Source organism: Peromyscus leucopus, chromosome 15 (assembly GCF_004664715.2).
Source record: "Peromyscus leucopus breed LL Stock chromosome 15, UCI_PerLeu_2.1, whole genome shotgun sequence".
Taxonomy (NCBI): domain Eukaryota; kingdom Metazoa; phylum Chordata; class Mammalia; order Rodentia; family Cricetidae; genus Peromyscus; species Peromyscus leucopus.
The window spans coordinates 22,047,403-22,066,007 of record NC_051076.1 but is presented as its reverse complement, the minus strand read 5'-3'; the positions used below and the strand labels follow the sequence as shown (position 1 = coordinate 22,066,007).

At 40.7% G+C, this 18,605-nt stretch overlaps 1 protein-coding gene across 6 annotated transcripts in view; it reads left to right on the top strand.

Moving 5' to 3' along the window:
- Sdccag8 (SHH signaling and ciliogenesis regulator SDCCAG8) overlaps positions 1-18,605 on the top strand; it is a 204,989-nt gene that overhangs the window by 94,690 nt on the left and 91,694 nt on the right. The gene's annotated exons all lie outside the window — the stretch shown is intronic.

Here is an 18,605-nt window from a genome sequence, read left to right as displayed (position 1 = left end):
ATTATAAGCGGTTTAGTGCAGCAAGGTATTTTGTTGCGATGTTTTCCCCATAAGATGTAGTGCATTCGTCATTGTGGCACATTTAAGTGAGCATATAGCTCATTCAGAATTAAAATAGGACTCTAGGTTGCAAGCATTGTGAGTTTGCTGATTTAGAAACACACACATGCACGTGCATGTGTGTACACATGCATATACATAAACATACATGCATGTGTGTGTACATATGCACATACATAAACATACCCCGAAAGAAAAATCCAGACAGAGAAGTAAATACTTCATTTCACCACTTCAGACTTTACAGCTTTCGGTTTTTATATCAATCCTGTGCGTTTGTTCGATTCTCAGAGGGTCTCAGTTTTGAGAGAGAATTTTGTCTACAGTCACTGTAAGTTTATGATATTTGATTTAATTTACAACATAAGAAAACACTGGTCTTCCCGTTGCAGTACGATGTTGAATTTAAACTATGAAAGGAGAATGATCCCTTTTGCATTAAATATGACAATGTAATTCTGAGCACGGTATGATAACAGATGGAGAAAAGCACTACTTGAACAGCCTGCATTTGGAGAAAAAAAAATATTCTAGAGGTTGGTGAACCTCCCAAAGTTTTGGGTTAGTGCTAAGATGCCTCCAGTTCTGTTCAAATCAAACTTTGTTAAAAACATTTTGTTATGATAATCTTCCAAATGGCTTGACACCTTCTGATTTAAGCAGTGAGAGGAGAGAGCAAAAGAGAGGAGAGGAAAGAAAGCACTTTAGACACGGATGGTCCCTGGGGAAAGCCCCAACAGATGAAACACTCTGGTGAGGAAAAATGCTTAATATTGCAGAATAATAGCTGCTCTTTTAGTGCCCATTTAAAGCATTGTCACTGTGGCACTGAGAACACACTATTAACCCCGTTCCTGTGGTTATTTAATCCTCAAAATTTTAAACTTAGCTTCATCATGATAATGTTGCTAGTTTTTCTTTTCTGTCAGACTTCTATTGAGAATCAACCATTTGTGTGTTAAACACTCCTAAGCTATAGAAATGGGACAGCTTTTAATGTCTTGGTGTGACCGAGCTCTGGTAAATAAATATTAATGCTGCTTCTGCCCCTTTGCGATTCTGTCTTGTTGGAGTTAATTTCTGGAGTCAAAGTCCGTTAGAGTTTCCCTACAGTATCAGTGTGTACCGTCTGACAAGATCAGTTCCTGCAAGTGGAGCATATTAAGATACAGTCACTGCTGCAGTGGACGCGTGGTAACTAATTCCTTTGTTCTTAAGAGAAGAGGTTGTGCTGGGTTCCCTAGATAGCTTTTGTCTGCTGTGCTTCACTTATACAAAATCTGTAAAAATGTAAGCCCACTTTATAGAAATAAGGCTTAATTGACTCTCTTTAAGTGTAATACTTTTTATATGCATTTTATGCTTCATTTATGTTCATGTTTGATAAAGACCACAATCATAAATTTAAAAAAGACAATTCAAACGCCAGGGAACCAGACACATTTCTCCTTCACACTGGAAATCAGCCATGCCTTTTGGGCTGAGTATTTCTGACATGTCTTTTTAGAGTTTTTGCGCTCGCGGTTCTTTATTCATTCAGTATACCCGTGAGTGTGACTGGGAAGTGGCACCTTTCTTTTTTGTGTAGGTCAGCTGAAGTACAGAACCCTCCTGCAAGTAAGCATTTCGCCATTCACTCTCAGACATTTTCAGTGACATATTCTAGCCAAATTTTAAAAAGTAAATATGAAAACCATCTTATAAAATGATAGTAAAATAATGAGTCAAATCTATATAGGCAAATAAAAAAATTAAAGCAGGAGTAGAAATCTGAAGATCATTCTGAAAGAATCATCTACCACTTTTGATATTTGTCCTTATTTAAATTCAAATTGCATTAAAGTTGGGAAATAGAAATTCAGCCTTCACTGAAGAGCCAGCTGGTAAGTATAATGTTTACTTGGTACACAATTATTTATTCAACACCTACTAGGTTTTAAGTAATTTGCTCATCCTTAAGCATCGAGAGGGAAAATAAGAGTCAGTTTCTGCCGTTCGGTTGTTGACACTAAGCTAGAGGAGTCGGCTCTCACATGGAAAGACAGGAGGATGTTACCGCAATGCAATGCCGTGCTGAAGGAAGGGCTACTGCAGAAACACATAGAAAGGAGAATGGGCTAACTCTGCACTGCAGGACAAAACAATAGAGAAAGCTGATGGCTAGGGAGGGCGTTTGGTAAAAGTCTGATTAAATAAGTTTATGTTGAGTTCCAAAGCGGAAAAAGATAGGATAGGTATTCTAGATAAGGAACCGGTGTATACAAAGTTATAATTACAGGAGAAAACATAAACTCTACTCTAAGGTTTGTCGGTAGGTAGGAGCTAAGACTCGAAAGATTCTCAAGAGGAGACCAGAGAAAGTGTAGTGGGCTATGCTGTGGAACTAGGTGGTTCTGAGAGGGGTTGTCAGTTCTTGATACACTAAGCTTGCTGTCCACACAATGGATGATGGGCATTCGGAATTAGGATCCCTCTGTAGCATCGTGGACAATGAGGTTGGAGAAGAGAACCTGGTTAGGACAATGTCATCATCTAAATCTCATAGGCCACATCTGGTCTGCTGTCTGTTTTTGTGTAGTCCATGCATGGAGAATGGTTTTATACTGTTTTAATAATTGGGGCAAGTAAAACTAATATTTTATCATACCTAATCATCTGTAAATGAACTTTTGTGGGACCTAGCCACAATTATCCTGTGGGTGATGGATGACTGGTAGCTGAGCTGAGTGAGATCTGCAAAGCCTGAACTATTTACTGCCTGGCCATTTACAGAGAAACTTAGATTCCTCAGGTGCTGCCAGTGAGGTGTCAGGAGCTTAGGACAGACTCAAGTGTGCATTTTTAGAAGATGAGTGAAAAGTATTCTGAAAAATAGATTGGGGAAGAGAGATTTGTGGGGGTTCCATCAGAAAGGAAGCATAGAAGTCCAGGAGATGGTAATGAAGGCTGAGGCCAATGGCTGTCCCAGCTAAATGAGTGGGGAATCATGTGTTCAAGAGGCATTTTTTAGATAATAAGTATGAGAGGATCAATCAAAAGTGACTCCATAATTCCTAGTTTAGATTGATTGGATAATCCTTAGCTTCAACCAGGAAATATAAAGAAGTAACAGAAGAAAAGAATATATTGTATTGGGAAACCTGAGTGTCATGTAACTTCTGTGTGAGGAAAAGGTACTGGCTAGAGCTTTCGATCTAGACGCTGCTACACAGAGATATTTAGTTATTTATAAATGATGGATGGATGGATGGATGGATAGATAGACAGATAATAGATAGATGATAGATGATGAATCTTCATGATAAGGGACCAGTATACATGAATATATAAATTTGGGAGTGCGTTGAAACCATTTCAGGAAAAAAAAGATTTTTTTTTTTTTTTTTTTGCTTTGGGCCTTATGCATGCTAAGCATACACCCTACCACTAAATACAATTCTAGTCCAAGGACCCTGTTTTTAAAGTTCAATGGAAAAGAGCCACTGGCCAACAAAAGTAAGATGGGGCTTTCAGATGGACAAGAATAAAGAAAGATGATGTGAGACAGTTTGGTGAAATAACCAGGTGCTATTAAAGCTCACGTGGTCGCTAAGGAAGTCATCGAGGATGTCTAGGACTCTGGAGACAGACTGGTCTTTGGGTGGCATCTACTACTGCAGAGACAAACCTGGGTGTAGTGGGGCATCTAGGACCGCGTAGATGAGCCTGAGTTATAGCGAGGTGTCTAGGACTCTGGAGACAAACCTGGTTATAGTGGGGTACTGGGACTGTGGAGACCAGCCAGGGCTACAGTGGAGTGTTTAGTGTTGTGGAGAAAACCCGGGCCATAGTGTCTTCTTAGGGATTGCACTGTTTTTCAATATTTAGAATAATTACTTAACTCTTTAGGTCTAATTACTTGTAAAATGAGGTGAGACTAGATTACTTATTCATTTTTTTATTGTGACTCTGATAGGACTTACAAAATTACCAAAATTACCTCTTTTTTTTTTTTTTCCAAGACAGGGTTTCTCTATGTAATAGCCCTGACTGTCTTGGAACTCACTTTGTAGACCAGGCTGGCCTCAAACTCACAGAGATTTGCCTGGCTCTGCCTCCTGAGTGCTGGGATTAAAGGCGTGCGCCACCACCGCCTGGCACAAGAATATTCTTTTGAATTCCCATTTCTGAGTGCTTAGATTGCTTCAAATATCTTTTGTATAAGATGCATCCTTAGTTTGCACTTCCCAGGGATTTTTCAGAACTGTCTCTCAGCTTTCCATTCCTGCTTGTTGTAACACAGGCTCCACCAGTCTCTCCAGGGGTTATGGAGGTAGTCTCCTAACACCTGTTCAATCTTCAGCTAACCCTTGCACAGGGAATAGTCACATGCCACCCTCTTGACTGCCCCTTGCTCTCATCGGACCACACGGACTGTCATGGAAGTCCGCATCACTCAGTGTGGACATTCAGGTCATTCTGGTAAACTCCGGCCTTCCCATTCCATTCCTCCCTGCTAACCCTTAGTGCTGATTTCCAGCCGTGGGCAGCTGGATGTAGCAACCCTTTTAGTGATGGCTGGCACTTCTCTCCAGTTTTACAAGTGAGGCATGCCGTGGCTTCTTCTCACCTAATCGTAACCACTTTTCAGGATCTCTCTGAATCCTAACTTCCCTGCTGCGGCCCTTCCTGCTGACTCCTGGTAGACGAGAGAACTTCCTTCTCTTGATTCCTCCATCCCCCTTGAGGGAAAGCTCTTAGGTTAAGAATATATTAATTTTTGTATAGGTTGGTGCCATGATTCCCCATAATAGCTTTTAGAATAAAGCTGACACTGGAGGCTGGCACTCACTGAGCCCCAGTCTGTGTCACAGGAATTGGCCAGGAGGCAGCTGTGCTGTCCTTGGAGGAGCTTCATTAGACATAGGCTCCTGTTTTCCCAGCTTACAGAGAAGTAAAATGAGTCATCTAAGGTCGCTCAGCTGATATGTTATAGAAGCAGATTTGAACCCCAGTAATTTGCCTGCCAAGCTAATCCCTTATCCATTAGGGTGTAATTCTATGTAAATTACTAGGGAAATGGATAAATGTGATTGTTCCCAAAAAGACAACTGAGAAAATCAGTAGCGCTAATTTGTAATAGAAATAAGTGTTCACGGATCCTTCATGTACTGATAGACATATCCGTCATGACAGTTAGGTCTTCTTGTGGCCGTTCCCTTTAATGTTTGTGATAAAACTGTCACTCTCTTGGACTTCTTTTTTATCAAGAGGAAGGAGGCTTTTACAGAAAAGTTGAAATTCCTTTACATATTTATTGTTAATAAATCCAGACGTCTTCGGAACTATAAGATTTTAATCCTCCATAAAACTCTTCTTTGTGTCCATGCATCAGGTTAATTTGTGACAGAACTCTAAAGCAACCATTCCTGAATGTTTATGTGACCTAATGGCTACTTTCCCTGGTGACACTCCTCCTCATAAGTATTGTACCTCATTGACATGCATTCTTTTAAACTCTGTACCTTTTTCTCATTTTGGCCCTGGAGGGAAACTCCTGTAGGAAGCCTTGGACCTGGATTGCCTTAAGTGCAAATGGGAGACATACCTATCATTAAACCTGCAGACCCCCGCTGTTATCAGTGTGACTACCATGAAAGGTCTCGTTTCTCCTTTACATAAGTGGCTTCTCAAAGAATTCTCAGAGCAGCCATATAAGTGAGAGACTAATAAGTGATCATTATGCCCTGACCTACTTTTATGACCCATATGGGAAGATCTGACCTCTGACCTAGATAGCTAGCAAGCTGCATTTCAGCTTTTATATCATTTTGAAATTGAGAAAAGCTACAGCAGGGAAGTCACAAGGTTATCCTACTGTGATGGACAGGTTAATTGGGACAACAGATGATTAAGACTTCTTTTCTAGAGCTTCCAGATAATAACTGCTATAAATGCTTCCCTGAGTTAGTTTGACTGCTCAAACTACCAGCATGAGTCAAGACTTTCTCTTGAGTTCTTAGAAATCCTCCAAGGAAGAAATACAGTGCAAGTGAAGCTGGCCTTTTGGTTTCTCTGACTGGGGACTGGCGTGTGCCGTGGTGTGGTGTTGGAACCGTCCATGACAGAGCTCTCCTTGTGTGATGATGCCTCCTTCTTTCGAATTTTTCCATCTCATAGAGCAAATCCTTCATTCTGAAACTGAAGAGAAAGAATGGAGATGCCTTTGATTTCAGACTTCAAGTATATGACCTCCCAACCTCCACTTTCAAAATCTCCAATTTCAGGACCACCTGCTTAGAAGCAGATTGTGTCTATATGCACATGGCTGCCTTTGGGATATGGCAGTCTGCAGCCCAGCAGAGCCCCAGGGAGCCAGGGGAAAGTCACACTTTGCTGGGAGAAAGTTCTTTTACTAGGAGGAAGGTGTGAAGGACCCTGGGTAAGGAAAGAGCAGGTGTCTGCTCTGTTATCCTTGTTTATTTTAAAATATGATCACCGATTTTTTTCCTTGGCCTGAGAAAGTTTGGAGAGAGAAGAGAGGAAGAAGAAAGCTTCTCTGTTCATGTTGCTCCAAGCCTGGCATTGCCCATTGCCAATTTATATCTGAAGAGGCGTGGCCAGTTCACAAGGTCACTTGGTTATTTACTGTAGAGAATGAACTCTGACTACAAGAAGCAAAAGGTAAAGAATGTACTGAGTATATACCAATATTGCCTGGTTCCCTACATCAGTTTCTGCTTGCTGCTAGTGTATAGTGTGAGAAACTTAAACATTGAGTCAGTATAGAAACTAATATATTATCTGTATAAGACATGTTTCTTTTCCCCTCCTTTCTCCCTTTTTCCCTCACTTCTTTTCTTACTTTGTATTAGGGGTTGAATTCAGGGCCTTAGTATGCTATGTACACAGTGACCACTGAGCTAAGCATACCCACAGCACCTTTGTAAATTTAAATAGCAACAATTGGTGATGAGTGAGCTTTTTAAAAGTGGGAGTGGGTGCCTTTCTTATTTAATATTCATTTGTGTTGCATTTCCACAAAACTAGTACTTTGCAGGATCAGGAATTCAAACCTACTTGTTTAATTACAAGAAGTTTGAGATGCTCCCTGTCTAAGAGCTAACATTGAGTTAGATGGAGAGCAGTCCTTAATAAAGAGGCTGTCTCAAAGAGTGAGGCTTGTAATTACAAGTAGGAAGGGGGGAAAAAGCAGAGTTTGAAGTAGTCCATTAGATGCCACAATCACACACACACACACACACACACACACACACACACACACACACACGTATAAAAACAAAAAGTCTTTGAGGGTTGTAAAATCTCAGCTCTTGAGCCAGGACCCAGACCTCTCTTATTTTTGGTCCCTCAACACCAAGCTTGGCATCAAGTGTTTAGCATAAATTTACCTCTGCTCTTTATCACTAAGAAAAAAAATGGGGAAAAAGTGCATTTATCAGTTAGCTTAGGTCACAACCCTGGGCTCATTTGGAGAAGACAGTGTAGCATCAATGTGTTTCTTGCTGTTACACAGTTAACTTCATTTTATTCCTCTTGAGTTTTATTCAAGAATTTTTAGCCTAAAGTTTCCATTTAAAAGTTAAGCTCATTTTCCCCCTCTTGTACTCCTTTCATGAATAAATTAAGCAGAGAACGTGTCAAAAATAATTTTAAATGAATATATGTGCAACCAGCATCTTTAAGGCCCAAAATAGATGGCCTTGGTACTGTTATAAATGCATCCTCGTTGCCTCCCCCACCCAGTATCAAGGAAAGCAGGCTGTCAAGGAGCCAGGAAAAGAGAGGCATTCCATTTTTCTCTGGTGGACACCACACTGCCTGTGCGTGGTCTCTCCACCTGTCTGACAGGCGAGGCCCCCTGGTCTCAGTGTGGCCCAGGGCAAAGAGGCTTGAGTCAGAGGCTGCCAGGAAATGTGTGTCTGCAGGTTCTGCTCAACGTTCCCTGGCTCGCTCCTCTCAGTTCTGCAACGCCCAAATGTGTGTGCAATGAAAATCGACGCTGGGGATGCTCTCTTCTCCCCTGCCACACAGGCCCACAGCCTGGAGCATGGTGGCAGCAGCAGCCAACTCATTTTCTGAAGAAGCCCGGAGGAAACCGAGAAAGTATTGCCCACACCACTTGCCCGACTCCACAACAACGAGCATCGAGTTCAGTGAAAATAGAAAGGGGAGAAAGGCAACAGTGTGTAGTTAGTATAGTACTCCCAAGTCAGAGCATTTCTCAAAGAAAGTTCTGTTCCCCAGCATTACTGTAGGAAAAAAGGAAGGAAGAAAACAGTTGACTTAATGATGTTTAATTTCTTCTCAACCCCCGCCTCCCTCCTAACTGGATTTGTTTAGTAGGTCAGTTGTTAGGCATTACTCATTTTTTTTTTATTTAATAACCACACATTTATTACACAATGAGTCATTGATTGATAAATCCAAGAAGTGAAGCTTTATTAAAAAGCCTGAGATGGTTTAAGAGGCTGGAGATTTTTCAGTTTCCTCAGGGACCAGATTCAAATTCTGCCTCATGGGGCGCACACTGCTGCACTGTTAGGCCATATACACAAGTCAGAGTGGGTAACAGACAACTTCAGCTCAGAGCGAGTATCAAGTGGGGGGCGAAAGCGACCTTGGAGAACAGCCTGTCAAGCACACATCTCGCTAAGGAAGTCTGTGTTCCACCATGGCTGTGTGTGGCCTCCCCCAGCATGCATCCCATCATCTGGGAGAGAACTGAGTATCTCCCACTTTGACCATGTCCTGGGGTATACAGGGAAAGACGGGTTGCTTGGGTTCTGGGGTCTAGGAGGGATTGCTTCTCCAAAGAGGACACTGTAAGAAGTTGGCCTTGAAAACTGCGTTGTCTTTACCCGATCCTGTCTGTGACTAAGAGAGTTACCAAAAGGTAGAGGAGTGATTTTATACACATGCACTTCCACTACCGAAAGACTTCTACAAAATAAAGTAGCATGTCACTATTGGTGTATATGCATGTCACTGTTGGTTTACGTGGAGGGGTGGAGGTGTTGTAAGTGGGTGGCCCTCGCCGGCTTTCTAGAAGCTGATCTGGTGTGATCTTCACTTGCTCTTGACACGTGTCCTTCCTTGTTTCTTCACCTTGGGGAAAACCCCCAACTGCTCTTTATTTCTACAGATCTTAACTGTGGCTTGATGAGGATGTGCAGATATGTAAAATCATGTTAACAAAAACTTGTGTAAATTGGAAGGGTTGTTCATCTGTATGTCCAGGGACTTCAATGCTTTAATATGAATTCATGTAAAATAATCTAATTAACTGTCACAATGTTCATTCTAGAGAACTTGCAACAATTGAGCCCCTCTTGACAAGGTTGTAGTGTTAACAAATTAAGGCTACAAAGATTATTTTGCTAAATTTGTTCCTTCCTATTTTCTAACCTTACATAGTCTTTGTCTTGTGAGGGAAAGCCATCCGCCCCTTCCTGATACTACTGGAAGCAGCATTGCAACCCAGGGGCTCCTTAACTTCCGCTGTGGGTACTGGTGTCGCTTCTGTCCCTTCCCTGTCTCTGAAAGGAGACATGGATTCAGAGTCCTTGGTGGTTGAATTGGTCAACAGTGTTGGGGCTGAGGAGAGATGATAATCCTATTAAGGGATAATGAAATCTATCTACAGTAAAAGAAAGCCCGTGTCAGGACTGTAGCGGAACCCACATTTTGTTCCTGCACCCAGACTGATTTTCTCAAAGAATTGTCTGTTAAAAGTAGAGGGATGATGGCACAGGAGAAAACCCGTGTACTAATACACTTCTTAGATGGTGTTTCACGTTTGCTTTTCATTAGCGTCAGAAATGGTTCGACTCTGTCCTTGTGATTCCGTCAACATTTATCCCTATCTGGTTTTCACATACAAAGGCTTGGGGATGCCAGGAAGCCAACTGTTAACGGAGAATTAACTTCTTTGGCATGCTTTCATACTTATCTTCCAAATTAAAGAAAATGAAATGGGCAGAAACAGAGTGTAGATTACCTCCTTTTTGTCAAAAATGGTGGGAATTTGAAAATTAATAATAAAGAAGGGAACAGATGCAGTAACATGCCAGAGGGAGATTAATGTGGAGAGTGAAATCTGTGAGCAACAAAACTGAAGCAAACCGAATCAGTGGGAGGTGGTTGTACAATCAAAATCAGGATAAAAGAGAAATTACAAACAACCCTGCACTTGTCAAAGTAGTAGTAATGAAATCCTGACTCTGCCAGCAGCGAGAACCTGTGTTAGCACTTTGGGGTAAGGATGGTAGCCGGGTGCCAGGTAGGAGGGCAGTGTTAGGTTGCTGGGCAGCAGCCATCTTGTGTAGAACAGATGGCACTGAAAGCTGGCAGGGGAGGGGCTCCTTAGCAGAACTAATCAGACAGTAACAGATAGGGCAGCTGGGAAGGCTGACCACAGAGAGGGAGCCTGCGGGGTAGCTGAGTCCATGATGTTTGCAGTGGTGTGCCCATTGGTCTGAGAGAAGACCTTGCAATGTCTTTCCCATCGATGGACGAACTGAAACTTTTGTTCAAAAAGGAGAATCGAGTTGGATTATGTCAAACTTGGGGGCGGGGTTGCGTGTTAGACTGAGAAGGGACTGTCCATCTCTGAATCCGTCGCATGGGTTTTCCGTGTCAGCTTCAGTGGCAGTTTGATTTTTGCAGCATGTGTGCCTCTGGCATTCGGGTCTCCGTTGTGGCACACGGAGTGATCACTTTATATATTTTATGCATCAGTTTGCAGCATCAGGACTATAGTTAAAATTAGAAAAGACTTTCTGATGTGATTTCTACCACATACGTCTCTCACAAATGAAAACTAAAAGCAACCAGATGATATGGGCATGTCTCCTTAATAATTCTTCACAACCTAGTTTAAGCTGTGTGTGACTCAGCCACCAGCCCTTCCTTCTTTGCCCCATGTCATTATGTATTGACCATCAAAACCTAAGCATACTTTAGAGCCCAAACCTTAACACAAAAATCAAATTACTTTGAAAAAAAAAGAGAGAGAGAGAGAGAGAGAGAGAGAACCTGACCTGTTAAATTTCATTGTGCATAAAGGAACCATCATTCTTGATAGGTCAGTATATTTGTGCAACTGCTATGACTTTGACAGTGATATCCAGGTCTCTGACATCTGTTTTCAAACTTGTATCTTTCTCCTTTTTTTCCAGAAGGTTTATAGTTTGGCTCAATTTATTCATTTTGAAGGGGGAGGGGGAAACATTACCAGGATTTGAAATAGGTGGTATAACATAGCCATATGCTATTTATGCAGCAGTTTCTGCAATAAATCTAATTTGGTGCTGTCAAAAAATTAGACTTATTTGATATAGCAGCACATTAGTAAATGATTGTGGCAGATTTAAAGTTGTCATTTAGTCTCTTCTAACTCTTAACAGAATCTTGCAAACCTGTCTTCCCCCCTCATCGAGTCTATGAAAACGTCTCAGGTCTTTGTCCTACAGATCTGCAGTATTTTTATGCCTTAAAGTTCGGTTGCCTTGAGGTAACTGAGAAAAGGGTGAAAAGTGAATGTCTCCTGTTGTCAAAATAACACTGGCAGACAGAACTCAAGGAACCAGGGGAGACAGTATCGTCTCTAGCCTGCGTAGTTCTTAGAAAAGCTGAGCAGCCAGGCACGTTCAGAATGAAGAGAAGCTAACATCAGCTCTTTATTAAGGAGCTTAAATGTTTTACCTTCCATCCTACACCCATATGCTGTTTTAGGAAAACTGGCATTAAAGATGTGAACGGCATCAGCTCCGTTTTCACCTAGCAGTGCCCTTAGAAACGGCTTTCCTCTTCCCTACTGCAACCTGGCAACATTACTGTGGCGCTTTTTTTTTTTCTTTGTGGAATTTATGTCTCAGGTGTTGTTATCAAACTAAACTTTCTCCTTTCTACTTTTCCCATTTCGAAGATAAAATAAGCACACTGAGTATTAGGCAGACAAATATTTGTGTTCTCTGAAATCCTAAGTGAGTCCTTAAGAATAGCCTGATGCTGCTCCCTTTCTACGCCTTGTGCTTTTACAGAAGGGAAGCGTGTTTGTGTGTGTGCTTTCCGGTGCCCGTGTGTGTCTGGAAGCAATGTTAAAGCTCACTGATTTTTCTCATTGGTTTCTGTTCTTCTCTATCAATTTCCAAAAGAAGGTGACCGGTGTCTTTCTGAAACACAGTTTTCTGAGGAGCAGGGGTTCCTGCAAGCAGCCTCTGTTAGGTTAGCATTCTACTAATGCTAGTTCCTTTCATGAAGCATAGCCACCACCGAGGTGATCTAATTACCAGTGCTCTCTCAGTGCCATCCAGAAGCAGGGATCCAGAGGACCAAACTCCCATCAAACACAGATTACACTAAAGAGAAAAAAATGCCCAGAAAGGTATTGAGTGTGCTGGGTCCATCAGATGCAGTTTTGAAATGTTCTCCACACGAAGTATAAACTATTTAGAAATTCTGTTTCGGGGAGATAAGAAAAGAATACTCCCCTTTGATCCCATATTTTCAGTACAAAATCCATATATTAAATATATTACATAAGAAGGATTTAAATAATATATTTAAGTTCAGTAATATATTTGGAATTGGTGCTAAATATGTCCCTTCAGTTAGATTTTTAAACTGTAAATTTTGTCTGGCTTTGTATTTAGTAACACGATGATTTTCCTTCACATGTCCAGAAAAGTGCTTTGAGAAAAATCTGTTTTATAAATTGTACATATTTAACCAATCAAAACCCTCAGGTTCAAATTTTAAATTCCCTGTGTTTTCTTGACTTGTTATAAATTAAAACATGCTTTCTGTTTTTAAAAGAAAAGTTGAATTCTTTAATTTATAAGGAATTTATAAAAGAAATTTCAGACTTTTGGATTTAACATACCATCTGAGATTTGTTTAAATCTCAAGGTAATACTACAAAATATCCAGCAGCCTCCTGAATGAATGGCACCATGTCATATTTAGGTGTCCATTGTGACAGGGCTCTGGTCACATCCCTAAAGAATAGCTTCCCCTTTTAAATTGGAATTGATAAATTTGAACAGAGTCACTATTTTTTCCTTTCCTGGATAGTGATAGTATCTAAAATACTCGTACATGGTTAACCCTAAGAGGCTCTGTGTGTGTCTGTCGTGTGAGGCTGGTGCTGTAGCTGTACATGACAGTCGCTCCCCCGAACATCTAGTTCCCACTTCGTTTCTGTGGGCTGCTGCTCCTCACAGGACTCCTCCGTCAGGCAGCTCACACTTCTGTAGGTAGACTGTGTGCTCGCTTGGCAGCCTCGCTTTTCTTATTATTTAAGCAGACCTTATTTTTCAGTGCTAGATTTAAAATGTGCACGGGTTAATGTGTATATTCTGGATTATAAATTTTCCAAAGCAGTGATGGAGCTGTGTGTTAATCCTTAGCTTATAATTGAAATGGTACATATTTGCACATTTTAAGTCTTTCAGTGTAAAAATTCTTAATTGGAATACTTTCTCCCTTGGCTAATTCATTAGTGAAAATATTTATCCCTCAAGTTAATGCTACATACTATGTAGCAATTTTTACATAGTGTAAGCTTGTTTGCGATATTTTGATTTCACTTTAAAACTTTTATTTTGCTTCTGATACATATAGTTCATACTCAATATAATGAGAAGTGCAGACACACATGAAGAAAATACATGTCAGCTGTCTGCTTTTTACAAATGATCATTAAAATACCCTGTCTTTACTACTTTGACTCCAAATTATTGTCTTCCCAAACCCAAAAGTAATTTTCACAAGTAAATTACACAACAGAACTCCATCTTCTGCTGGTTGGCAGTAGAGGATTTAAATCCATGCCGACAGTTCATTTGACAATGACCTTGAGGGGCTTCGCTTCTTGAAGAAGAAAGCAGAAGCTTGCGGTAAACAAAGTTCACTTCTGACAGATGGATTGAATGACAGAAAGGTTGCGAGTGCCAGAATAGCCCTGGCAGAGGAGGAAATGTTCAGTGGAATCCAACAGGAGAGGAGGTGTGAACAGGTGCAGGGTTGCTGACGGAAGGGGAACCAGATGGAAGGAGCCACAGCCAGTTTATTTAAAGGAAAAGGCAGAAAACATTGAAAGGCTGTGCGATCAGTGGCTAAAAGTGTTCATAGAGGAAGGTAAAAATTCACAAAGCAAAACTGCACAGTGGGGTAGCTAACACTTAGCATAATGGTAGTAATTTGTGAGTTTAGTTTGGAAGTTGCAATTGAAATACATTCATCTTGGCTCTTTGCACCATCAAGTATAGATATTTGAAAGTTGTTTATTTTTTTTAAGTTTCCAAGCTTTTTTAAATCCATCCATTAATTTATTTTTTTTTCCAGCCAGAAGCTCCGTTGTGATAATACTAAAATTGTGTCGTCAGCTAAGAAAAGAAAAAAAAAATAAAGTGAAGGTTAACATTCCATTCAGATTCATCTCGTGATACTTCAGTTTTGTTCACATATGGGAAGCAAATGCATGCAGTGTTGGGTGACATCTGTAATATCTAAGAAATTTGCAATGTTAGGCTCGATGCTGTGGGTTGTTTTTGTTGTTCGGAGTCTCTGTTCATTTTGTGAAGTCCAGCGTCTTATTTCAGCGAGGAGAATGCCTGAAAATACACATTTGTTGGCCACAAACTGCCAGTCAGTTTTCCCTGCTGAGGTTACCCAGCTTCCATGGCCTTTTAGTGACCTGCCTCCAGGCAGACCCTGCACACTGAGGATCAGTTTGACATAGGAACGACATACATACAGTGGAGCAGGAAAAGAGGCTTTTCTTGTTTTCCTGGACATTTTAAAATTAAACTTTCTTCCGTCCTTGCTAGTAGTCTGTCTGGTCACACCACACATGCTGCTTCCACGAGCCTTTGTCTCTCACATTATCTTGAGAAGTTTCCTATGTTAGGTGGCCATCGAGAAGATGCCAGTGGAGGAGGAGCTATCAGGAAGGAATCTCAAAGACAACAGCAAAAATGGATAATTAGTTTGAAGTTGTCAGAACTTAGTAATTTATCCTCACATATGTCTGTATGCTTTCACAGAAACTAGGGACACAGGAAGTTGAGTAGTATTCATACTTCCTGACCCAGAACAGTCTGGATCAAGCCAAGTGTGCCGGACTAAGTCTGCGTGTTTGGGACACTTTGAATTTCCAGATAACCTAGGACCTGTGATACATCTTCGTCAGTAAATATGAAGGCCAGACTTTGATTGTGAATTGGGGAAGATGTTCATTTATTTCTATTGGTTTGTGGACTTGAGCGCCTCTGGTCTCATTTTAGTTTGGGTAAGGCTGTATGCAACTGTGTTTGGGAGGGAAAAGACGATGTTATTTCAAACTGGACTTGAAAATGACTGGAGTCCATTTGCTTCCATTGCAATGAGCTAGGTATACCACCTTTCCCATCACAGTGCCAGGCTGTCTCCTCCGTCAGTGCCTGTAGCATGGCACCACTTAGAAAGTGGTAACTAGGATGCACATGAGCTGTGGAGTTCAAACTGCAAGACAGAATAAAGTCCTACAGCAGTTTGTGTTATACATAACACATCACCCATAGATTCAGTTGCCTGTCCTTCATGGATAGAACAAGTAACCTCCCCTGAATAAGTCAAGTTAGTTGTACCCTGCGTAGTGAATCTAAGGCCTTTCATTAAGGGGGTCTTGCAAGATTCTTTTCAGTGAAGGGATAACAGCTTGATTGCTGTTAACCATCTTTGATTGAATACATCTTCTATTCCAGCTGCACCAGGCACCACTCATGTTTTAAAATAAAGAAGCCACGATCCTTCTTCACAGATATCAGACACAGTAGCCAATAAAGTTTGTCAGTTTATGTATGGATATCTTTGTCCATATAATCTAGAAAACATTATGTACCAGTTATAAATTTAATATTATTAAATGAATGGGTTAATAAATGCATTTAACTAATCCAACACTTGCTGTAATAGTGAGAACGGAAATGCACTGAAGCTAAGTGGCTTGCCCAAGGCCACACTTATTTAGTGGCAGCAGGAAGTAGAATATCCATCTCCTTACTAAGTGTACTGATCTTCCTGCATTCTACAAGTTCTACCATTTGGACTAATTGACAGTGTGATTTGTCAGGTAAATATATAAAAGCCCCTAGCACATCATAATACCTTATGAAACTTTTCTGTTAAGTCTCTCAGTATCTCCCAGAGGGAGATTTTAAAGATGCACATTAGGAAAAACTGAGTTAATTTATGGTAGGAATCTATAAACTGCCATATAAAATTATTTGTTCTTCCTCCTCATTGCATCAGACCTCCTGCTCCCCCATTTGTGCTGAGCTGTGCAGCTCACAGAAAGAGAAGGAAGGTGATGTCATCCACTTTAAGCTTAGCCAGTCCTCTGAAATGGGGTGCAAGATGCAAAGGTTCTTTACCACCACCCAGAGAGTAGCTAGCTGCTCCCACACCAGTCACCTCACTAGAAGGGCTTCCATGTCTTCTACTGCAATCTTGCTTCTATAAGTGTTCTTAAAGGTAACATTGGCATTTAAATAATTAGTGGCCATTTGGTTGAATTTAGATAGTTTTCAAATGTGATGCTGAGATTTCCTGGAATAAACTATTAGTGTGGATACTTTGGTCTGTAAACATTTAGACAGTCTTTGGCTGACACTGAAAAGACTAGACCCCTAAATGATTCTGCGATAGAGTTCATTTTCCTGTACCCTCAGCACCTGGGTCACCCTCCCTTCCATATTTATGCACTCCATGGAAGGGGAGCACCCCATGAGTAGTAAGCAAGCTCTCAAATTCAGGAGCTTTGCATTTACTGTGTGTGAGCTCTGCAGATACAGTGGGAGGCGCATATCATTTATCCCTGGTTCAAGCAGACTCTACCAGCGAGCTTTCTATAAATAACCATCTTGAAATGATAATGATGCCTGGAATTGGGACTCTCTAGAGGACTTAGACTGTGTCACCCTAGCTTTTCTACTCACTCCTCTTTCTGGGTTTTCAAATTAGATTCCTTCCAGAAATTCAACCCCACCGCTTTTTATGGAGGTTTGAAACCATTCACGGCTTATTTGTATTTCTCAAGGTGCAGATACCATCCTGTAAGAAGAGAATTAACTACCAAGGCAGAAGATTAACTCACCAGGCAGGCATGGTTCACTAAACTGGCTAGCAGGTTGATAGCTATGTGGTCTCTGGGAGAATTTGGAAAGAGTTCATTTATTAAAAACAAACGTCCAAGGGTGGGAACATGATTGCTGGAAATTGAACAAGAAATCCCTGGGAAAACTCTCAGATAACCTGTTATTTCTCACTTAAAAATTACGGAAAGATGATTAAATAATAAACATTTTCCAACTGTATTTCAGTCTGTAATCCATGTACAGAAATAGATATCTTGCTATCTTTGAATAATTATCTAATATGGTTTGTAATTTAAGTGTGACATTATATTTTGAGAGTTACTTAAAATCAGATTTAAGTTACAAAAACTAACAGAGATATCATCGCTTTTTGGAGGGTGGGGACTTATGCTGGGGCTAGAACCCAGGGCCTCACACATTGCAGACATGCTGCCGCACTGGGCCACGTTACCAGCCCTGTCACTTATCTCATAGAATCTGGCACATACTTCAGCCTTGGCTCTTCGCAGTGTCCTGTTAGACTTATTCTTTCTTCTACCTTTAAGTAATGACTGGCTTACTATCAGGGTTAACAAAATGTTGTTTTAATAGCATTTATTTTTTTTTTATAAATTTTGAATTTTGATGTCTTCATAAAGCATATACAGTTTGTATATTTGAGCAGTATACTTACTTTTATTTGTGGAACACTGGATTAAAAATAATGCTTTGATATGGAAGGTAGACCAAGGAGTTATGCGTAGATAGACCAGCATGGGAGCCACATGGAAAGCAAAAACTGCAAATAAGTTACATGTATGCTTATAATTTTTCAAATAGCCACATTTTTTAAAAGTAAAAGGAAGCTGGTAACATTCATTTTAATGGTGTGGTTTATTTAATTAAATAGTAAGGAAACACTACAACTTTCACATGAGATCAGGCTAACACATTGAAGACATTTTTGCCTCTCTTTCTCCCTTCCTGCCGTGTCCTCTCCCCATCGGAGTCTGTTTCATAGCACACATTGATTCCATTAACTCCATTTCAGATGCTCAACAGCCTCCTGTACGAGCATCCGCTAGCTGTGAACTTTTGTCCCTAAGTTTTCCCATTATACATAACATAGATACAGCTGTATTGTATGAGCTTACACCCTGGATACATAACGTAGATGTGGTTGTGTTATATGAGCTTACACCTGGATTCTTACTTCTGTGGTTACAAGTTCTTTTAATAAAACAGAGTTATTTCAGCTTTTTCTTGGCAGTAGCCAAGGCCCATTTCAACTGTCTCTGTTCTGATGCACCATCACTTGAGGAGGAATAAGACAGAGGAGCAGATGGACTATACCACCATCATAGTACAAAGGTTCTAGATCTTACCACCCCATGTGTGACACTTTAGAAGTTGTTGAAAGTAGCT